Raw genomic sequence first — 24,963 nt, 5'->3', positions numbered from 1 at the left:
TAATAACTAAATTTAAAATTTTAGTTATTTAGTCAGTATGGTCTTGTGGTTTATTGTTTAATTCAATGTTATTTTGGTGCTCAAATTATCCCAGATTTAACCAGCAGAAGTTCCAAGTTTGCTTGTGAGTTCTTTTAACACGACACCATCATTCTTTGAGTACTTCCTTACTCTCTGACACAATATGATATCCAGGCTCATGCACTTTCCTTGCTCTAGTGCATTACTCCAAGAAACCCTTTACCAGTGTTCTGTGTGCAGATTCACATTACTGTCTGGGGTCACTTGCTCTCAGCTTGAAGAACTTCCTTTAGTATTTCTTGTGAGTCTGCTGGCAACAAATTCTCTCAGTTTTGTTTATTTGGGAGTCTTTCTTTTGCCTTCATTGTTGAAAGCACTGCTGGATATAGAATTCTTGGTTGAACTTTTTTTTTTTTTTTTTATCTTTGACTACTTTAAATATTTTAACCCACTGCCTTCTGGCCCCTATTGTTTCTGCTGAAAAGTCAGCTCATAATTTTACTGAGGTTCCTTATAACTGACTAATTTCTTTTATTTTGCTGCTTTCAAGATTTTCTTGTCTTTCATCATTTTTACTATGCTGTGCCTGCAGTTCTCTTTGAGTTTACCCTATTGGGATTTTGTTGAGCTTCCTGAGTATGGAGGTTATTATTTTTCAATATATTTGAGAAGTTTTCATCCATTATTTCTTTGATATTTTTGCTTATTCTCCTTCCCTTCTGATACTCCCATTATTTGTATGCTGGTGTATCTAATGGTGTCCCATATCTCTGAGGCTCTGTTCATTTTTCTTTACTCTTTTCTCTCCCTGTTCTTTAGCTTGTAAAATCTCTATCAGTCTATCTTAAAGTTCACTAATTCTTTATTATGCTAATTCAAATCTGTTGAGATTCTCTAGTCAATATTTTATTCCAGTTATTGTACTTTCCAACTTCAGAATTTCCATTTAGTTCATTTTTATAATTCCTCTTTGTTGACATTTCCTATTTGATGTGACAGTGTCATCATACCTTCCTTTGTTTCTTTAATCATTCTTTACTTTAGTTCTGTAGATATGTGTATAAAACCTACTTTGAAATATTCTATTAACATTTATTAAAATATTATTAAAATATTATTTTAAATTAATTTGTCATCTGGTTGCTCTCAAAGGTAGTTTATAGAGCTGCTTTTTTCCTGATGTATGAATCACATTTTCTTATTTTTCTGTATGCCTCATAAATTTTCATTGGAAACTGGACATTTTGGATACTATATTATAGCAATTCTGGGTACTGCTACCCCTTGTCCCCTATAGTGAGCTTGTTATTTCATTATTTTTTTACTGACAGGTTGGATTATTTTAGTGAAGTCTATTTTTCTCCCACATTGTTACATTGCTGATGTTGTTCCTCTAGGAGGCACAGTTTTGAGAATGTTCCTAGTCACTCAATCTCAGACCACACCAAGCTGTTAAACTCCACTAATTGCAGGGCTGATTGCTCTACTGTTTTCAATAATGCCCTAAGGAATTAGTTCTTGTACAAACAGATCCAATCAAATTGTGGCTCTTTTGAAGGAATAGTTTTAGATGTCACTGTTTGATATTTGTTCTAAACCCAGGAGGGATCCTCCTAGCTGTCTTATTTTCCTTTCACTCCTGCAAACTAGCCAGCTTTAGTCTTGGCTATATCAACTGCCTTTCACTACATATCTACTATTTCTGAGAACACCCTTAGGCTTAAAATTTTCCAGTCTCTGTTGTAAATGAAGACAGTTACTTTGAGAAAAAATTAGGAGGTATTTGGTTCATGGCCTGCCTCTCCCCTAAGACAAACTCTCTGAGTAAGGGCCCAGGAGCTGAGAGGAGAGACAATGAGGTCCTCTTAACTTGCTTCTTCTGGTAGGGAGCTACCATGTCAGGAGCTTGGGTAAGGGTTATCAGGGTCCCAACCCTTCTAGGATGCTACTCCCAAGGTAGAGCCTCTCTACTACAAGCAGGATTGGACACAAGAAGGGATCCCTACTCTTCGTGAACTCATTCAGGAATTAGCCTGAGCAACAGGCAGTTGGGGTCAGGGTGAGAAATGCTAGGATCCTGCTAGTCCCAGGAAGAAAGCCCTCCAGCTCGGAGCTGGGGAGTGTATGTGGGGGGTTGGGGGGGGGAATCTCTGCCTCCCTGATTTGGGAGGGGAGAAAGAGGGAGTGGTCTGATTCAAATACCATACACTTGCCTTTCTTACCTAGTTATTTTTCTTTTTTTTAACTTAGATTTTCCTGAGTGGATGTTTTTTCATTTGCTATTTGCATTAGGATCATTTCCAAAGGTTTTAATAATCTGTTTTTGTTTGTTGTTTGTAATTTTGACCAGTTTTTAAAAATAATTTTGACCAGTTTTGATCAGTTTCACTGGGGAGCAAGTCAGAAGAACACCACCTCATGTTGTCATGCAAGCAATTAATCTCACAGCATTTTAAACATTTTAAACTGAATTTTTAACTTAACAGTGTTGTTTTTGTGTAGTCATGACCCACAGCCCATATACATTTCAGAGTTTCTACATATCAGAGTTCTTTTACATTATCCATCACTGCATCTTTTCCCAGACCTTTGCATTGTCTGTTCTCTCTGCCTAGAACTCCCTTTCTCCAGATATTTGCAAGGCTTACTCCCTCTCTTTTTAGCAAGGCTTTCTTTCACTATCCTATTTAACATTGAATTCTCCATCCCTTCTTATCCCCCTTTTGTGTGTGTGTTGTTTTGGGGTGTTGTGTTTTTTTTTTTTTTTTGTCATTTTTGGTCAGAGATTTTTTAAAAAATCTCTTTTGTTCACTGCTGAATTCTTAGCACCTTCAAGTATCCTGCACATAGTAGGCACTAAAAAAGTTATTAAAATAATATTCTTAACATCTTATGCATTATTAATTCAACTAATGCAGATCAATGATTGTAAATTGTGATAATAATTGATAGCTAGTAATAAGGTTTCCTACTCTTCAGACATGGAAATTGAGGTACAGAGAAGTTGAATACCACAAGGCCACAGATGAGAGATAAGAGAAAAAAATTATGGAAAATGAGAACAGACTTAGGGAACTCAGCAACACCATCAAGCATAATAACATTCGCTAAATAGATGTATATATCCAGCAAGGCTATCATTCAGAATAGAAGTAGAGATAGTTTCCCAGACAAACAAAAGTTAAAGGAATTCATGACCACTAAACCAGCCCTATAAGAAATGTTAAAGGGACATTTGAGTGGAAAGGAAAGACCATAAGTAAGAATATGAAAAGTAGGAAATACAAAAGCAGTAAAAATAAGTGTATCTGTAAAAATAATTCAAGGGACTCAAAAAATAAAAGGGTGTATAGTATGATATCATATACCTAAAACATGGGGAGGAAAGGAGTAAAGAATGGGTTCAAACTTAAGTGACCATCAACTTAGTACAGTCTGCTATATACAGAAGATATTATGTACAAACCTAATGGTAACCACGAATCAAAAACCAGTAATAGAGATGCAAAAAATAAAGAGAAAGGAATTCAAGTGTATCACTAAAAAGGCCAACTAATCATGAGAGAAGAGAACAAGAGAAGAAAGGAATGGAGAAAAACTACAAAAACAACCATTAAACAAGTAACAAAATGGCAATAAATACATGCCTATCAATAATTACTTTGGATGTCAATGCACTAAAAGCTCTAATCAAAAGACAAAGGTTGATAGAATGGATAAAAAAACAAGACCTATCTATATGCTGCCTACAAGAGATTCATTTCAGACCTAAAGACACATGCAGATTGAAAGTGACCAGATGGAGAAGCATTTTTCATGCAAATGGATGTGAAATGAAAGCCATGGTACGATACCTATATTGGACAAAATAGAGTTTAAAACAAAGATTGGAAATAATCTAAATGTACAGCAATAGTAAATTTAAACAGAAAGTATAGTATATCCATACACTAGAATATTATGTAGAATATTATGTAATCAATAAAAATTGCATTGTGAAAGAACACACAATAGTATAAAAAGATATTCTTAGTATATCATAAGGTTTATTTCAAAAGATAGTTATAGGTCACCTGGGTGGCTCAGTTGGTTGAGTGTCCAACTCTTGATTTCGACTCAGGCCATGATCTCACCGTTAGTGAGACTGATCCCCTCATCAGGCTCTGTGCTGACAGTGCATAGCCTGTTTGGGATTCTTTTTCTCTCCCTCTCTATCTGCCCCTTCCCCACTTGTGCTCATTCTCTCTCTCAAAATAAATATAAATCACCTTAAAAGAAGGTACATATACATTTTATATGTATATAAATGAAGAATAAAGAGTAAACATGAAAGAAACCAAAACATTAATAATGTTATGAGTCTCTATAGAATTATGGATTATTTTCTTTTCTGTATCTTATATTTGTTTTCTAAACTTTCTGTAATAAACATTACATTTATGTAAGAAGAAATAAGAAATAAAATTTTTATTCACAATTGAGGCTTAAGCATTAAAAACACTTGAACATTATTGAGGATTATAAGGAAACTATTGCCATTAGCAGATTACTTGTTCTCCTTTGTAGTGATTTCTCTGCAACTTGTCATACTATTTCACAATTTTGTCCTGGACCTTATCAAAATCCATGAACATATATGATCTGAACAAAAATTAACAGAAATCTTCAAAACAGCTATGAGGGGCATTGTTTTTGTGAACTGATGGTCAGCACTCTAGGGACAATGTGTCTTCTTTTTTACCTTAGATTTTATTTCTGGGCGTAACAGTGCTTTGCTCCTATCAGTGTTCATTCATTTATTGAACCAATGCTAAATGAATATTAAATTACTGAAGGCAATTTCTGCCTAATTGCTGACAGCACCCTACAGAATTTGCTATGAGATGTACATAAACTGTTACCTGCCAAAATGAGAACCCGAAGCTGTTTTGGGAGATATAATTAGGGACAATTCCCTTTGCTTTGTTACCTCTGAATTAGATTTAAAATAAATAGTGTTGATCCCAGAATGGCATGTGTGTAAAAAGTTCACATTTGTCTTATCTCATCGGTATTTTGTAATAAGATTTTAATAGGTCTTCTGCTTTGATCTCACTTGCTGTGATCCAATGTGATTACAATAGGTTAGACAAACCGTAAAACTCCTAAAAGTACGGAGCAGTGTGGAACAATTGTCATGATTTTAAAGAGACATTTGTCTTGCCTACACCATTGTCTAATTGTATTTCAGTTGCAGACATATTTTCTAAATTAAATTTATTTTTTATCTGTGGGATATACACAGGACTCTTATCTTCAGGCATGCTTTTGACCTATAACTTTAGTAATTTGAATCACCCACACAAGCTCAAGGAAAGTGCTGTGAACATAACAAGTCCTTATCCAAGTCCAGTGTATTTGTTCACCTAGTTTACTGCCTTACCATCTGCCCTTCACTTCTGGAGGACTTGCAATAAAGCAGGAGCCAAAGTAAAAGCAGATACCCCACTGCTATCTATTTAACTTTCATTAAGTGAGTTGGTGCAGTGCTCAGGCGCCTTCTCAAAACCAGCCCATCATCTAAGAGTATTTACATAAGACTCTTTGCATTATATTCCGACCTCTGCAACATTAGTATTAACTACTGACATCTGTCAAGTCTGACTGGTAAGTGCTTTACAGTATCAATTCATCCCAAGCAAAAAGCATTTCTGAGTGCTGCAGTGCTCTTGTTAATGCCAATAAGAAGTATCAAGGCTCATATGACACCTAGCAGAAATTAGTACCCACATTCAAAGAAAAGTCTTTGTTATTTCCCGAGTATTATGTGGACTTTATTGAGATGACTGCATCTGACACCTGCTGTAATATAAAATGCAGCTATAATTAGCCAACTGATGCTCACTGCAGTTTAGGTCGAATCCCTTCTGTGGGAATTATGCTTTAAAATATTCAGAACTCCAAGTGGCTCTCATTACATTTAATTTTAACTTAGAATTAGGTGGTCTAGAAAAAAAATTTAGGATTGTAATAGCCCCCTGCTGAATGCCACACAGCAACATGAAAACCCATAGGGTTTTTCCCCCCTTCTAAATTAAAAAAAAAAAAAAGGAGAACAGCAGACTACACTAGAGCCTTCAATTGAAGTCTGGCTTTGCTTAATTGTACTTTTTGCACTCATCAGTCTCTCCTCTTCAGAGCAAGCTACAAAAATTGCCTGAATAGCCAAAGAAAAGTTTCCCACAGTCACTGGCCACAGAAAAACACTATTGTCCTTCCTCACAGTTTGATGGACAACATTTCTATAAATGGGTAGCCAGCCTGTCAATGGTACCCTTGCTGAAAAGGCAAAAGAAGAGAACAGATTCTGCCAATATCTGACAAAGCATGTTAACACATAATCAGGCATTCAGTAGTCAGGCAGCTGCCCCTGGGACCTTCATCACACAGGTGCCTTTAAGCCATTTCCTATTCACAGATAAAGGAAACAAGCAGGAGATACCTGGGAAAGGAGCAGTCTATTATGGCTTGCCAAATGTCCATCTTCTAGGCTGTGTGTATAAAAGTAGAAAGAAGAAAAAGGAAACTGTGGTTTCAATTGAAAAACTGTAAAATAGCAGAACATTTACAAAACCTATCATTTAAGCTGTGGTGTTTTTTCCCTTTCCTTTTCTATTTATTTATTTTTAGGAGGGATGGATTTGTTTGTTTGTAAGACAGAGCACTCATGTCTAATAACAAAGGTCTATTTTCCTCAGTGGCTTGTCAAATGCATTTGTCCAAAAGTCCCTTCACATACAGGCCAAAATACTTACCTGGTCTAATTGAATTTACTTTGTCACCTTAAGTGAGTTTTTTCTATACACACACATACATACACACTCCATTTTAAGTGATGTCAAAGTGGTAATGGGGTAGATGATTCTCCAGTAAGGCAGAACCTCTGGACTATCTCTTGAGGAACCACCAAAATAAATACTTGAGAACGATTACCATTGTTCATTTTTTTGTAACTGCTTAGACTAAGGACATTAGTACCATACCGCACTGCTCTACCCAGTTAGAGGAAGTATCAGACCTTAATACTCAATTAAGCCAAAGGCCCCATTAGCATATGCATGCGTGTGTGTGTGTGTGTGTGTATAATATTTTCAAATTAAAATTTAGTAATTTTAATTTAAGACCATTTCAAATCAAAATTTCATGATTACTACCTCAAGGCTGTTAAATATGAATTTCTATTTTATTTCTTTGTTTTCATTTTACTTATCACCATACTCTCAGATCTTCTATACTCAGAGTATGCAGCAGATATGGGAAAGAACCAGGAGTACAATTTTGGGAAGCGATCAAATCCTCAGGGACCTTAGATTGGCTACATGTGGTCCTTGGGGTACAGTTTGAAGACTGACACTCATAACCATAACTTTTCCTCTAAAAGGCAAGGTACTATAAAACTACTGAGGAACAACAAAGTCAACACAGTGATATAAATCAAATGCCATGAGTTAAAGTACTGCTTTTTCAACTAACTTCTTGAGTTCTACTTATTTTGTATAGCTTCCTCATCTGAAAAATAGGATTGTACTATTCACCACAAACAGTTTTAGGGAGTAGTCACTGATGAAAGTTTCTGCCTTTGGGGTGGCCATCTGTTAAGTGGAATAAAACCTATCAGGGATCATGAACACTTAAGAAATAGAACACTGAATTCTCTGACTTAACATTTATTTTCTTCTTCTTTTTACTTATTTCTAGAATATAAGTAAAATTATGAAATAAATTTTAGTGAATAAATCATTAATAATTAGGATTTACTAATTTTATAATCTTTACAAATATAAAGACGGGAAATTTTCATTAAATTCAACCCAACTCAATAATATTTAGTAATTGCTTCTATATAATCATTGCCATTACTGCTACCATACCTATTATATCTAGCTACTTTATATATGTTTCATCATTTATTGACAACTCTGAGGCAGATCCAATTACTATTGACATTTTATTTGCTTATTTATTTAAAAAAAAACCTTTATTAAAAAAAACCACACATGGGGCTCAAACTCACGACCCCAAGATCAAGAGTCATATGCTCTAGCAGCTGAGCCAGCTAGGTACCCCTATTATTGCCATTTTATAGGTGAGGAATTGGAGGCTCTAGAAGCTAGAGTAGTTTAGCCTTCTCTACTTCTCTGTCAAGCTCACCTTGGATGTGAACCCAGATATGTCTCCTTCTAAAAACCATGCTTTTCCTATGAAACTATGGTTCATGCTTTAATTAATAGGACACAATGAATTTTTATTTTTTCATGACTTGAAAACACAGTATGCTCTTTTACGAGGTAGCACATGGGTACAGGGTATTAGGTAGCATATTTATATTTTATGATATATGTATGGGTCTTTTTAATAATTGTAACATAAGTTAAATCAGCCTTTTATCTCCAGGTGGAATAACCAAAACTTTTTTGGATAGCTGAATTAATTTTTCTTAACTATTTCTAGAGAGTTTCCATCAGTGACCAAATTTATACTTGAAAATTTTAACCAAAGACTACTTTTATCTCAAAGGCATGGTCTATCTCACCAACCAGATTGAAACACTTAAAGTCTAACAGGGACCCAGTCTTCAGCTTTCTCAAAATATTTTTGTAACAAAACATAACTTCCTCGGAATTTTTTCTTCAGGTGTATCCTTAAAACTCCTACAATTTAAAACACTCTTTTATTCTGGCTTTAGCTGAATCCACAGTTTCTTACTACTTTCCATTAGGTCAAATATAAAGGTTATAGCCTCATGTTCAAGTTCACAGAAAACTAATCCTAACGTACTATTTCAACTTTTAATCTCACCCTTTACTCCAGTTGAGCAAATCTCATCTCTCCTTCTTCCTTGCTCATTCTCATTTCTGGCTTCTTACTTGCTGTGTTTCTTATTAGAAATAACTTCTTTCCTTCTTTCGATTAAACTAAACCTAATATTTCATGTCCATCTAATGATATATCTTCTTCAAGGAAATTTTCTTAACTCACTTAACACTTATCTTTCCCTTAATTTCACCTACCTTTTTGATTTTATTTTGTGGCCTATAAACCATTCACTGGAATGATATGATAGTCTGCCTCATCCTCCAGTTGTTTCATGGAGCCCAGACCTATGTTTCCTGACAAATTATAGCCTCCTTGGGGGCTAAAGAAGAAATAAGTCCATAAACAAATGAGTGAAGAATAAAAGTTTATCCTAATGCTCCATATAATATTCTCTTACATTTCTTCCTTTGAAGAAAGTTATCATCCATCAATATCCTTCTCGTCCTACAACTAGAAAAGGAAGCAACACTCAAATCTGGCTTGAACAGAGAATGAATTAAAAGAGTTGCCATCTCCAGTCCTTTCTAGATGAGTATAGAACTCATTAGTATACTAAGTAAGTCTGGCCTTTCTCCTTCTGAGCACATGAGGGGACTATCATTCTTGATCCCATTTGAAGTTAGCATGGCCATATCCTTTGCATTAGTCAAGTAATGTGATCAGAGGTAACAAAACATCACTTTTAGGGAGAAGCTTTAATATTTTGTGCTTATTTTCCATTTTACTTTTTCTTTTCCACAGTAATTGTGAAACAGTGTAGGTAGACCCCCTCTTCAGCCAGAGTCTCTAAATGAGGATAATGTACAGGAGAGTCCCCAGCCAACTAATGATGTACATGTAACAGGAGCAAGAAACAAAAACTTGTCATGTTTTAAGGCACTAAGGTTTACTACATCAGACTATGCCTGATGTAGTAGCTTACTTAGGTCAATATGGGAATCAATGTCAAGATATGAGAAGACTGAAAAACAGAATGACTAAATTAAACCATCTTAAAATATAATCCATAAATATATAAAATTAGGCATTTCACTTTTTAATCTGCTGGGTAAAAAATCAAGCTAAATAGATCCTTCAAACGTCTTCTTACTGAATTGTCTACAATTTCTTTTCTTTCTCGTCTTTGGTATCCATCATACTTTCAAACTCTATACATTATTTTAAAATTTTATACTGACCACAGACTCTACTAAATGTTAACCACCACAAAATTTAGTGTTAGATTTCCATAACTTTTATATATGTAATATTTCTCATTGAATATTAAAATATCATTTGTATCCTTGTAGATACAGCTACAAAATGATACGCATATTTTGGGCATTATTTTGCTGTTGGTATTGTCCAGGGTGTCAAAATAAGAAATCATAGATCTAGCTTTATTCATCTACTTACAAGTTTCTTTTATTTAGTTATAGCATAAGTACACACTTTAAAATTTTTATTGTTTTATTATCCTTGTTTCAAAAAAGAATATATAGCTCAAGTTTCAAATATGACATATGATAACTTACTGAGTATGCTTATTTTGTTTTTACTTCTATTCTTTTTTATATACTAAGATTCTGACAGATGCATTCCCCTCTGACTACATTCTTCACCATACATAAGTACTATATAGTTAGGAATAATGAAATTTAAAAAGCACAATGAAAGAACAGCACAACTGTTTTTTATTTCTCACTCTTGAGGACTCATCGCAATATTTCCTGCTCCATATTCAGTTTGAGAGCTTCTGAGTAGTATTCTCAGAATTCTGATCTTTTGGAAAGAATAATGATTCAATTAGGGTTTTTTTTTAATCATGATGATTACTTTATGATAATGATCTTATATAGCTAAGATGTTGCACTTATATTGCACTTAGATGCAGCATTTCATTTTAGCAAATTCCAAGAATCATCCATGACTTTATTATTGTACCTGATTTTTATAAGTTCTTTATCCAAGAACCTCTTCATTCTCAATTGAAATGGGGATGCTATTTGATAAAGTGCAGTGATAACCAGTAGCAGCTGAAAAACATGACAAAATGAAGAATATCAGAACTATTTGAAAGCAAACCAAAAATTCCCATTTGTAGTCTTCAGAATCCACCCTGGAACTGGTTCAGAAACCTGTCATTCACAGGTGCCTCACAATTCCCTTTAAGTTTCATTGGAGAAATCTAGACTTTAGTAACATATTTGATATAAAGCATTAGTTTCCTCCAACAATAAACACAGGGAACTATGGCTATACCACTATCACCATTTCTAATAACATCCTGCTAGCTTAAAACTGAAGCTGGCCAAATTGCTGACAATTTCATCTTCATTCACTGGAGTGGCGAGACATGGATAGAAATAGCATTTAAAATGAATTGTTTATTAGAGTGATTAAAGAAAAAAGTTTATTTTGTAAAAAGATTAACTATTTTTTCTTTTGCCATCCCCATGTAAGGTATTCAATTTAACGATGTTCATTCAACCAATATTTATTGAACCCTATGTTATAGAAATGAAACCCATGGCATTGCACAGAAGTAAAAGGCAGGTTAAGATATGTATCATAGGAGCAGCACAGACAATGCTGGTTCTCTCAAGAGAGCTTCCAGTTACAGGGGCCAGAGAATGTTTGGTATGAGAGATGAGTCTTAAAAAATAGGGGAGATTAAAAAAAAAAGTAGGCGAGATTTTAGTTGGTATAAATGGGAATAATAAAACGACAAAATACAGGGCGCCTGGGTGGCTCCGTCGGTTAAGCATCCGACTTCAGCTCAGGTCATAACCTCATGGTTTGTGGGTTTGAGCCCCACATCAGGCTCTGTGCTGACAACTCAGAGCCTGGAGCCTGCTTCAGATTCTGTTTGTGTCCCCCTCTCTCTGTCCCTCCTCTGCTCACACTCTGTCTCTGTCTCTCAAAAATGAATAAACATTAAAAAAAAAAACAGACAAAATGAATCCAAGAGGACAATATGGGTGACAAGGAAATAAGTATACCATAGTAATTGCAGAGCACTTATACAAAAGGTAAGTATGAAAATGGGATGGTTATAGTCAGCAGGGTCAGAATTTTAGTTGTTGATGATGGTGATGGGTTTCAGAGAGGTGTGTTTAGATATAATGAAGTTGTCCTTCTTTGAGAGAGCTGAATCACTTTCAAAGAGGAAGAAGAAAGGAATGGTAAGAAGAGTTTAGCCCTGGAAATAAAAAAACAAAACCAAAACAAAACTCCTCTTTCTTTGCAATAGGAAACCATCCTTCTTTACTAAGAACATCCAAGGTCAAAATTATCTATTGTGCCCTTCCTTTCTGTACCCCTCCTCTATGTGAAGTATCTCAGGCCCTAGACCTATCTTTTCATCAACACATAGATTCATTTCAACAGTTATTGAGCACCTACTATGTGCCAGGAACAAGCATAGGGCCCGGCACATGGTTGATAACAAAAGTTTGCTGCTTGAAGGTAGAGATAAGGAAAAATTAAACAGCACTAGTTACCTGTAAATTTCTCAGTAAAGTTGGATGGATATTATCTGGTGAGAATGGAAAAGGTAAGTAGTGAATTAGATGTGTGAGCAGAAAGATCTGAAGCACCTTCTAAGGGAAGTGTGCTGGGGAATAAATGGGAGATCAATATCAAGATTGTTAAGCAGCAATGAGAACCCAGTTGGAGTAGTTTAGATTGATTTTGCAGTGGGCCAGGGGTACACATAGTATTATGACGTTCTCCAAGAATACTATTTGAACAAAATTCTCTATTGGACAGGAAAAGGATCAGGGAAACACATAGGGTAGGGTAGGGTAGTGACTAAAGATGAGGGCATGGCAGAAAGATAGGGGTTTAATAAATGCAAAATGCAGCTTCTCATTTCCCTATAAGCAAGCCCTGTCTCCTCCAAATAACATGGTGTTACATGATATTTCTCTCATATTCTTAACCCATAAAAAATGAATTAGAATTATATTGTAAACTAAAATCACATTTTAACATGACTTCTGAAATAGCTGATTAGTAAACTAGTCTTAGAATTGTTTTATTTATATATGAATGTCCACAGAAGTGTCTTCTTATGATAAACTTCTATACTAAACTTTCATAAAAATATACAAGTATTAAATGCAAGATGTAATAAAATTAATATTAAATAAATAACATTTACTTTACAATTGTGAGATTTTGGCAATCCCATACTATAAGCCTTAGAAATCATTTTTTAAAAATAAATTGGAGGTCCTTCCAGAGGACATTAAATCTACACAAAGTAAAGAACAGCCTCTACTGGTTTAGCTATTAGCACATTCATTTATGCTGCTCATTGTCTAGTCAGAATTTATATATCCCATGTGTCTGCATATCTGAAATGACCATAAGAAAATATGGCAAAACTGCATTAGCTTATTAAAAAGTGATAGGATTGAATACATCACAATTCTAAAACTCTATGGCAGAATTAGTATCTTTTATTTTAAATCAATTTTCTGACACCTGGATTTTCTTCAGTTTAGAGGGGTTCCTAGTCTAAGATGGACAGAAGCTGACTGACTCTGGCTATTTTCAATTCCTCTCGTTCAGAAGCCAGGTAGGTAGTCCAAATAAGCTATTATGCAGTGGTCAGAAAAACATCATTCAAGAACTAAAAGGCTCTTCAGTATATGGAGTATTTTTCCTTTGGGAACCCTGAAATTCTCAGGATAGAGCTAGGTACACACCAGACACTCAAATACTTGTGTGACTAGACTCCATAACACCCAAGGATGGATCTGTATCTCCTGTTCATAGCTGGATCTCCATTGCCTACCAAAGCGTCAGATACATAATTGGTACTGAGGAGGAAGGAAGCCATGAGGTCCAGAAGTAGTTCAATTGTAAGTAATAACATTCTCCTGGGCAATATTTTGAAAGGGTCAGGCACTGAAGAAAACATCCGCACTTTAACAACTGTGTTAATAATAGCACATGTTATTAAATACCAAAAGACTTTGAAACTACTCACATAAAAAAAAATTTAGAAAATTGCATTCAAATTATAGATAATCTACATATGAAATCCCTTGCAGTTAATGTGTTGCTTAATAAACACACGTTTGTGGGGTGCCTGGGTGGCTCAGTCGGTTCAACGACCAATTTCAGCTCAGGTCATGATCTCACGGTGTGTGAGTTCGAGCCCCGCGTCGGACTCTGTGCTGACAGCTCAGAGCCTGGAGCCTGCTTCAGATTCTGTGTCTCCCTCTCTCTCTCTGCCCCTCCCCCGCTCATGCTCTGTCTCTCTCTGTCTCAGAAATAAATAAAAACATTAAAAAAAAATAAACACACGTTTGTTCCTGTAAATTTGGTATTTTCTTCCCCCGTGATTTAACTAACTCACCTTTTAGAGAAAGTTGTAAAACTGTATTTTAAATCTCAATAGTTTTATCTTTTTTTTTTTTTTTTTTTTTTTGAAGGGGATACTGCTGTTGCCTGGGTACAAGAGCAGGAGGTAAAACCAGCTTAAGGGGCTTTGTTTATTATCATCATGGTAAGAGTTCAAAGCAATAACAAAAAAGGTAATATAGTTTATTATCCTCAGGGAGATTTTCGAAGTGTTCTGCTACCCCATTTGTATTGACAAAAATAAATTAGATGAAATTGACCGAAAAGAGAGCTCTCTATAGGAAGAGTTCAAAAGATGAATTATATTACCCTTCAGTTATTGCTAATAACAATAATTTAGCTTACTACTTCATTTTATAGTTTACAACATGCTTTCACTTACTCTGTCTCAATTGATTTGAACAACTTGTAAGTTAAGTCATGCAGCGAATACTAGACCATTGATTTTTTTCCCCCCTATTTCCTTGATTTTTCAAGCAATTCAGTCATCACAGAAAATTATAGGAAAAATTGTCAGGAAAGTATACCAAAAAAACCTACTCTAAACCAATCACAGTTAATATTTTGGTGAATTTCCTTTCAGTCTTTTTTCTATGCATTATTCCAATATTCGAGTTAACAATCTATACAGTTTATTATCCTATCTTTTTCTTTTGACATTATAACAACCATGTTCCCATTTTGTTTGAGTCTTTAAGTATCATTTGACTAAATGCACAAGATACTTCTAGTTTTTCTTTTTTTTTTTTTTTTACATTTTTTATTTATTTTTGGGACAGAGAGAGACAGAGCATGAACGGGGGAGGGGCAGAGAGAGAGGGAGACACAGAATCGGAAACAGGCTCCAGGCTCCGAGCCATCAGCCCAGAGCCTGACGCGGGGCTCGAACTCACGGACCGCGAGATCGTGACCTGGCTGAAGTCGGACGCTTAACCGACTGCACCACCCAGGCGCCCCGATACTTCTAGTTTTTAAACATGTATAAATAGAAGGTTATTTGGGTATCTTTATGCTCAAAACTTTTTTATTTTTTTTTAAGTTTATTTATTTATTTTGAGAGAGAGAGCACAAGCAAGGGAGGGGCAGAGAGAGGGAGACAGGGAGAGGGGAGAGAGAGAATCCCAAGCAGCCTCTGCATTGCTAGCATAGAGCCCGACACAGAGCTTGAACTCACAAGTGGCAAGATTATCACCTGAGACAAAACCAAGAGTTAGATGCTTAACCAAGAGTTGGAGACACTCAGGCACCCCAAAACTCTGTGTGTTTTAGAATAATTTCTTAGAATAGATGGCAAGATTACATTTACCAAATACTAGAAGCAGCCACAGGATTAGAAGGGATTTGATTTTATGTAGTCAATGTTCTTGCCTTTGAGAACAATCCTATTTTTACAATCCTAAAAAAATCTATAAAAAGTTTTCCTTGCATCCCCCTTAAATGTTAAAGACAGAAGCCCTCAAATGTGTTTTCATTTTCTCATCTCACTACGTTCTCTGGTGAAGATAGAAAACAGCTAGTTGCTATCTTAGTACAATAAGATATTAAATGAATATATTTAATATGTTCAAAGAGATAAAAGAGATCAACAAACAAATAAAAACAGATGATAAAACACACAATTACTTAGTAGTTAAGAAAAATAACCAGACATTTTAGAAATAAAAACTATATTTTATATTAAAAAAACTCAGAAGATGGGCTAAATAGCAGACCAAATATAAATGAAAAGTAAATTAATGAAGGAAGATGGAACTGAGGAAAGCCCCTATCACCAAGATATAAGAAAAAATATAAAAGATGGGGTGCCTGGGTGGTTCAGACGGTTAAGTGTCCGACTTCAGCTCAGGTCATGATCTCCCAGTTCGTGAGTCTGAGCCCTGTGTCGGGCTCTGTGCTGACATCTCAGAGCCTGGAGCCTGCTTCAAATTCTGTGTCTCCCTCTCTCTCTGCCCCTCCCCTGCTTGCTCTCTGTCTCTTTCTCTCAAAAATAAACATTAAAAATTTTTTTTAATTAAAAAAATTTTAAAAAGAAAAACAAAATATAAAAAAATGACATTCATATTACATATTTTCAGGAGGAAAAAATAGAATGGTAGGTGGGCAATACGTTAAAGTAAAATGAGTAGCAATTTGGCAGAATTTTAAAATTTTGTCAAATGCTGATCAAAATTAAGTTAAAAAAAAACTCATATCTGAACCCATGGTGAAGCTTGTGACAAGTAAAGGATATTGACAAGCTTCCACAGAGAAAACACAGAATACTGTAAAAAATGAGAAAATACTGTCATTAGATTGCTCATTAGTAACACTGGTACTAGGAAAACAAACAAATACAAGACCAGAAAAATACTTTCAAGGTATTGAGGAAAAAGAAAACAAAACTTGGAACCTAGAAACCTTTGACAAGTCAAACTATCACTCAAGAATGATGACAAAATAAAGACTTTTCAGGCATACAGAAAGTTTAACGCTCACAGATCTTTGCTTTAAGATGTTTGGAGAAGTGGACTTGTAATTGTAGTTCTTGAAGCAAACTTAGTAGCAGAACCACTCTTTTAAGTGGTGTTAAATCAGAGTCAGAGAATGAACTTCTAAGAACAGTAGAATATTAGAGGTCGAGTCATTGTCAGGGACATCTGGGAATTATCTGTGCTTTGACCAACACCTTCTCCCTCCCTTATGAAAATGTAGCCCTGATAGTACTAATGGCTTAGCATAAATTTGGCTTTCCCAGTTCTGGAGGATGTTACCTGTGCCGAGTGTCACAACCACTGCATGAACTATAAGGGAATCAAAAGGCCTAATTATAGCAGTGGCAGACCGCTACATCTGACCAAGGGGCAAGATTTATCCTCCCACTTAAATGACTAGGTTGGGGGTGGGGGGTGGGAAGCAAAAACACAAAAAAGAAGCAACCGTTTTTTGGATATTGGATAATAGAAAGTATAGAACTGTCATCCCTGAGGGAAAGGAAACAAACAAGTTGAGCCCAGTAATTGTACAAGTTTGCTGCCTATAGACAGTTTCCAGTCTGCAGGTCAGGGAGATGGAATGCAAGTAAAGTCTTGGTCTCACTGGGTTGAAGAGACAGCAATCAGTTTGCAGAGTCAAGGCAGTTAAGAGTCTGTGGGACAGAGTATCAGAGAAAAGGGAGCTCTGCAGAGAGAGTTCTGGAGATCTATAGAGGGGTATCCTAGAATCTTTGAGTATTGATCCAGGTACATGTGAGAGGAAAGTACTCAAGACTTGAAACTAATAGGCAGAACAATTCCCAGTGCTCATTAGAGGGCTGGGGATAAGAATAGTTTGTTTTCACCAACAAGAGTGAAAAGCTCTTGCAATGCAAGGAACATTAACTAGAACACTCAGAATAGGTACTACCTTCGTTGTGGGGCTAAATTAGCCCTGACCTACGGCTATTCCAAACTTGCCAAGACAAAACTTAAAACCAAACCTCAAAAGCAGCTTATTACATGTAATTTAACTGCATTTCAAAATAAAACACTATTTAAGTGAATGCTTCAAATTCCATAAACCAACAATGTAAAATTTATGTAATATTTAGGTAAAATGTCTGGTAACCAAAAAATCAGGAAAATGTGACTGATAACCATAAGAAAATCAGTGGAAACAGACACAAAATTAAGAGATGATGTAACTAACAATGATATGTGACATAGCTAATATACTCTGTATATTTAAGAAAATATGAGGAAACATGACATGATGAGGAGAGATATGGAGGATATAACAGTGACTCAAATGGAACTTCTAGAGAAGTACAATATAAGAAATGAAAAATACAATGCATGGGATTTAGAACAAATTAAACACTTCAGAGATAATGCCAGCGAACTTGAAGACACAACAACAGCAATTATCCAAACTGAAGCACCAAGAGAAAAAGACTGGAAAAGAAATGAATAGACTTCTGAGATAATACTAGGTGGCCTAACAGATATATAGCTAGAATCCCAAAAGGAAAATAGAGAGAAGAGGTAATAGAAAAAAAAAATATTTGAAGAAATAAAATTTAAAATTTCCCCAATTGATGAAAAACTACAAACCCACAGACCCAGGAAGTTCAATGAACTCCAAGTAGAATAAAAACAAGGCACAGCATAAACAAAGTTGCTGAAAACCAGCTATAAAAAGAAAAATGTTAAAAGTAGCCAAAGGAAGAAAGAGATATACACAGCAAACTTCTCAATAAACCATGCAAGCCAAAAAATAATGGAGACACATCTTTAAAGTACTGAAAGACAAAAATACTCAAGATTTTTTTGTCCAGCAAATATATTAAAAGCTGAAAGCTCAATAATAATTTTGTGTGTGTGTAGATTTTCCTGACTATTCTTGTCTGTTTATTTTTCCACATTAACTTTACTTTTTTAAAGATTTTTTTTATGTTTATTTATTTTGAGAGAGAGAGCTAGCAAGCAGGGGAGGGGCAGAGAGAGAGAGGGAGAAGGAGAATCCCAAGCAGTCTCTGCACTGCCAGAAAAGCGCTCCATGAGGGCCATTCAAACTCATGAACTGCAGGATCATGACCTGAGCCAAGATCAAGAATTGGATGCTTAAGTGACTGAGCCACCCCGGTGCCCCCATATTGACTTTAAAATGAACCTTCCAGGTCCAGAAAAATTTTTGTTCGATATTTGTATTGGGATTGTATCAACTTTATACATTCATATGGAAAGAACTGTCAAGCTCATAATGTTTAATACTTAGCCAAGAATGTAGGTCTTTTAATTTGTTCAAGTCTATTCAGTGTTTCTCATAAGTGTTTTACAATTTTCTTTATATAGATTTTGTACATTTACTGAGAAACAAAAATCTTAAACATTTGGAACTACTGACTTGTAAAAATGAATTAGAAATGAAGACTAACTACCTCTGAAATTAAATTACAAGTCAAAGGGGGAGAAAGTGGGATTGAATTTGTAAAGCTTGATTTATAGGACTTTTTCAAAGAAAAAAATATTTTTAATGTAAAGTATTTATAAAAAAATAAGGTGATTCATAACTATAATAAAATAAAAGAAGAAATGTAAAATGTGTCTTTCCTCTCTTGAATGAGTCATTTTCTTTTACTTAGTATATCTCTACCAAATGTACCAACCCACATACTGGTTTTTTATTTTATTTTTTTTTACCAATTATTAAGAGAAGAGTGTTGAAGACTCCAAATATAATTGTGGATTTATATCTTTCTCCTTTCAGTTCTATTAGTTTTTTCTGATAATATGAAACACTTTTGAAGAACTGTTGTTGCTGCACAAACAATATTGTTAAAGCTTCTTGGTAAATTGACCCTCTAACATTACATATTGCTCTTAGGATACCTACCTTGTCTGATATTAAAATAGTCATTTTAATATTTCAAGACTTATTTTTATGGATACTTGCATGGTATTTTTTTCATCTTTTAACCTTTAAGCTATCTCTGTCTTATATTTAAAGTGGGTTTCTTTCCGTCAGAATATAATTAGAACTTAATTTTTAATTAGCCTGTAAATTTGAGTTTATATCATTTACATTTAATGTAACTATTAATATGGTTGAATTAAAAACTATTACCGTGTTAGTTATTTTCTATTTGCTCCATCTTTTTTTGTTTCTTTTTTTCTGACATTTTAAAATTAATTATTTTATAATTCTTTCATATTTCCATTATTAGCTTATTAATTATATTTCTTTTAAAAATATTTTAGTGGTTACCTTAGGGCTTAAAATTTACATCTTTAATTTATCACAGTCTACTTTCATATAATATTATATTGCACCATGTACAATGGAGAAACCTTACAAGTGTACACTTACAATTGCTCCCTCCCAATTTTTGTTATACATTCCTTTTATATATGCTATATCCACAATAAATTTGCCATTATTTTTGTTTTGGATAGTTATCTTTATAACAAATAAAAATAAGGAAAAGATGTCTTTTATATGTTACTTTATTTTAACTATTGGTTAAGGTCTTCATTTCATTGTGTAGACACAAATTTCTTTCTGGTATTGTGGTATTTTTGCCTTAAAGAGTTTTTTAACATTTCTTATAATGTAGGTCTGCTGTACTATAGGAACTATATTTTGTTTACATAAAAACAATCTTTATTTACCCTTCATATTTTTTTTAGTGTTTATTTTTGAGAGAAAGAGAGACGGAGCACAAGCAGGGGAGGGGCAGAGAGAGAGGGAGACACAGAATCTGAAGCAGGAGCCAGACTCTGAGCTGTCGGCACAGAGCCCAGCATGGGGCTCGAACTCACAGATAGAGAGATCATGACCTGAGTCAAAGTCAGATGCTTAACCGACTGAACCACCCAGGTGCCCCTCCTTCATATTCGAAATAGAGATGTGGAACCTAATTTCTCTCCTCTTGAGTATGAGCCAAACATCATAACTTGCTATAACAAATAGAATCAGATGGAAGTGGCACTGTGTGACTTGAGAGACTAGGTCCTAAAAGGCACTATGACTTCTGCTTTCTCCCCAGTGAGTGAAAGAACCACCAAAGCCACTCCTGAATTTCTGACCCAAAGAAACTAGGAGACAAGAATTTTTTGTTGTTGTAAGCCACTAAATTTGGGGGTAATTTGTTATATAGCAGTATACAATCAATACTGGAGTTGCCTGGTTTCTTGGGTCTGTCGTTTGATGCTTTCATTATTTTTTGGAACTTTCTCAGTCATTATCTCTTGAAATGTTTCTTCGGCCCCAATCTCTCTCTATTCTCCTTTAGGGATCCCAATTACATGTGTATTAGACTGCAAGATGCTGTACTACAGTGCTTTCTTTGATGCTCTGTTTGCAGTTTTAAACACTTGCCAAATCAGCCTAATCACATCCCTGCCTCTTAAGACACCAGTCCCAGCTGAGCACCATCTCCTTCTCTGAGGAACTCCACAGGAATGCTCCCCTAAGCTCTAAATCTTAATAATTCCAAACTCTTCACTTTGTTTCCCCAGCCCTAGAGGGGTTAGTTGCTTCCTGAATTTGCTAATTGTGATATATTATTGTTTCTTGGTATCTTTTGAGTTAACAATGTACCCTAATAACATTTTTACTAACATTTTCTCTGTTCACGTAACAGGTATGGTTTCTATTTTCTAACTAAATCTTGACTGATTCAGAAATTGTTATGGAGAGTCCCAGGAAACAAATCCTCAAAGGTAGGATTCTGGAATTTGTTTAGTTGTGCCTCGACTTGATCATAGTGTGAACTCCTTGCTAATAGGAAGTGGAATACTGTGACCCATTTCATGACATGGCAACACAATTAGTCAACATTACTCCAACTTGTTTGGCCATGGAAACTTCTGTTGAAAGAAGCATCTTACAGAACTAGTATTCAGCAGAACAAACTCTGGGAAATGCTGGCTTAGCCATCCTTCTCTATTCAGTATATCCTCCCGAAACACACCAAGCATGTTCAAGTTGCTGCTTATGCTTTATCTGAGAATTTATACTCATCATTTGAGCCTCAATCCATGTTCTATATCAGTTTAGAGCTTCTCCTGACACTGAACCCAAACATTTCCTCAAAGGAATTAACTGGTTGTATTATCTTATACATACTTCTAAAATGATCATTGTCACACTATACCATAGTTGTTTGCTTACATATATACCTAGCCCACTACAATTGGAGCTCTTTGAGAGTCTTTGCCTGATTCATCTTTATATTGCCTATGCTGATCATAGTGTCTGGCACATAGAATGTACAATTAATTGGTATGGCTAACATTCATGAGAATGTTTATGGAGGCTAGCTATATTTATTCATTAAGAAAAATTTGAGCACTTTGAAATTGGCATTATTCTAGAAGAGGATAAACAGACATGCTTTGTTATTTGAAATGAATTTGTATATCATTCTTACTATGAGTTACAATTTCCCCTCAAGTATAGAAGCTTGTGGGGTTTTTTTTCCCATTTACATATCTGTTCACCCTAGATAGGCAAATAAATTCAGCTTAACAAGCATATACTGATTAATTAGTATAGTACCTGACATACAGGTACTATACTGAACCTTAAATACACAAACATGATAAATGGTCATGGCTCAATGGGGAGACAGGCTCATAGTCAAGGAAATTTCAATATCAATATGATAAATACCATAATCAAAAGTATATACAAGTTGCAGGAGCAGTTTAGCAGAAAAGATAAACTCTTCATGAGAATTGAGGGAAGACTTATCAGAGATTTCTGAGCCATAGTTTGAAAGAGGAATAGGAGTTTTATAAACTGAGGCAGGGGCATAAATAAAAAACATGGAGACAAAAATAGTAAAGTTCTAAAGAACTAAAAGCAGTTTCAGGAGCATTAGCACCAGATGGTTTGTGATAGAAAATGAGGCTGCGAATTTAGGCAAAGGCCAGATCATGAGAAGAGACTAAGATGCCATTCTAAGGAACTTGCACTTATCCATCAGGTGATGGGGAAGCAGAGAAGATAAATAACGTTTATTTTTCTTTTGCTGCATTAGTTAAAATTTGTACTATGTACATTGAACAAACATCTGTTGAGCATGTATAATACTACAGGCATTTTGCTGTGCACTGGATTATTTAATGGAGTTGTGCCTTTAAGGCTCTTCATAAAGCATATTTTTGTTGATAAGATGGATAGTCCAGATTTCATTTATACTTTCTATCCTCTCAACTGATTCTCAGCATAAACTTGCAGGACAGTATTTCTAATTCTGTTGGTAACACAAAGACCAACACTTTGAATCATTTCTGTCAGGCAGCAGATTTTGCAGCATCCCACTTTATAAACTATAATTAGCCTTCTATAATGAGAAAATTATTTTCTTTATTCCCTTTCTAAATGTCATAGCTTTCATCATATTTTTTGTTATACATCACTATCTACATATTTCTATTTAAAGTTAGCCCAAGGAAATCCACATCTTTTCAGCCTATTTAAAATAAATAGAAGAAAATAAGAAATTTCCAAACTGAAGGTAATAAGCATCAGGAAGGAGTAAGAAAGATCCCTGGAAAGTAGGAATAACGCACAAAAGAGTTAAATTCCAACTATTATCTCATTAAGCAGTACTAAGATATAAGTGTAAGTGTGGATATTGAAACAGAGTTAAATAGACAACTTACATAAAAATCAAATGGCTATAAATTCTATAATAGAGGAATAAGGGAACAAGTAAAACTTGAAATTTCAAAATCAGTGATGGCATGGACAGGAATGAGCAGTACCTAATTAAAGATGCTATTCTTATAATATACAAAGCGTGGTCCCAACTGTGTTTCCTACCAGTGTCCTGAATATTGGGGAAAAAACAAAAACAAAAAAAAAAACAACAACAAAATGTTCACACCTAGATGAAAATAAATGATCTGAAACTGGTTGCTAATTTGTTACAAAACAAAAATTTCTAGTTACGCTCTTATATTCTCCTTGAAAAGAGACCAAAGGCAAAAAATGCTAGCATTGCAAAGAATCGTGAATTTAGGTTAGGTATGGAGATGAGTGCCTTGAATGGGAAGGTTGCTCAATTTGGGATTACACATTGTGAAATCTTTCTCTGGATGTTTCTAGACATAGGCTGGATTATAAATTGTATATCTTGCTGTGAACAAGGAAACAGACAGGATTTCTCAAGATCCTGTCAAGCCTCCTGATCTTTGGAAATGAAAGCCTAATTAAGAGGCTCCCAAGGGACAGGTCAAAGGCATTCTTTTATCCCTACTGCCCCTATTCCACTTTCTTGATGCCTATTCTGCTCTTTTCATTCAGCCTACTCTAAAACTGAAGAATACATATTGTGCAAGTTTCCACCTTTGCTTTCTCTACTGTAGATGCATTAGACTATTAGAATTAAGAATTTTAAATCCCTTATCCCTTATCTCTACACTGATGTGTTTTGTTCTTGAATAGAGCTTAACATTAAAAATTCTTCTAAAATTTGTGTTCTTCAACTGGACAACAAAACTTTTTAATGTTAGACTCTGACTATAAGATTGAAAGTCCTTCAAATATGTTTTAATAAATCTGATGAATAATACTCTGTCAAATTTCAATTCGGATTTGTGCCTTCCTTCTGATTCCAAAGATTGTGTTGCAGGCAATTACTTGGGTTAAAGGGTTAGAATTGTATTGACAGTGTCTCACTTTGAAAGTTTTAGGGTGAGCGTCTCTACAGTATCACCCAGAGAATAGCAGCTGATGCGCGTTTTAAAATTTGACATAATTATTTTGCAGATTTAAAGTAATTAACGTCATTCCCTTGATAGTAAATGAGGCATAGTAAAGCATCTTACTGTTCTTTTCTATCCTCCGCTCCCTCGCATGAAATATTAGTGACGCTAATTTGTGTAAGTTTTAAACAACCCTGTAGATTCTACAAGGTTGTAATGTTCTAAGTATGACAATTCTATGTGAAACAGTTTTCCAATGTTTAGAAGCAGGTGTGGGCACTGCTGTATCCCCGACCTTTCTGCAGACCATTTCACAGCGCCATGTTAAAATTTTAACTTTTAATTTAAAAATTTAACTTCTAAAACTCTAACATTTAACTATGTTTCCTCTTACCATCACTGATAAGCAACATCTAAGAACCAAGACAGTCTTCAGATGCTAACACTCAGTGGACCACAGTTCCAATCACCAACCCAAATACCTTCTGCAACCTCGTTCAGGTCTACAATTCCCCGCTCCCAGTCCTCTGTGTGACGCTATAGCTGCACCTGATTGGTG

At 35.0% G+C, this 24,963-nt stretch overlaps 1 pseudogene; it reads right to left on the bottom strand.

The window, feature by feature from the left end:
- The window catches only part of LOC122222469, a 144,297-nt pseudogene extending 119,383 nt beyond the window's left edge, over positions 1 to 24,914 (bottom strand).
- Positions 24,915 to 24,963: the final 49 nt, after the last annotated feature.

Source organism: Panthera leo, chromosome B3, assembly GCF_018350215.1.
Source record: "Panthera leo isolate Ple1 chromosome B3, P.leo_Ple1_pat1.1, whole genome shotgun sequence".
In the NCBI taxonomy this organism is placed as follows: Eukaryota; Metazoa; Chordata; class Mammalia; order Carnivora; family Felidae; genus Panthera; species Panthera leo.
The sequence above is the reverse complement of the archived record's forward strand: the minus strand, read 5'-3'. Positions and strand labels throughout refer to the sequence as shown.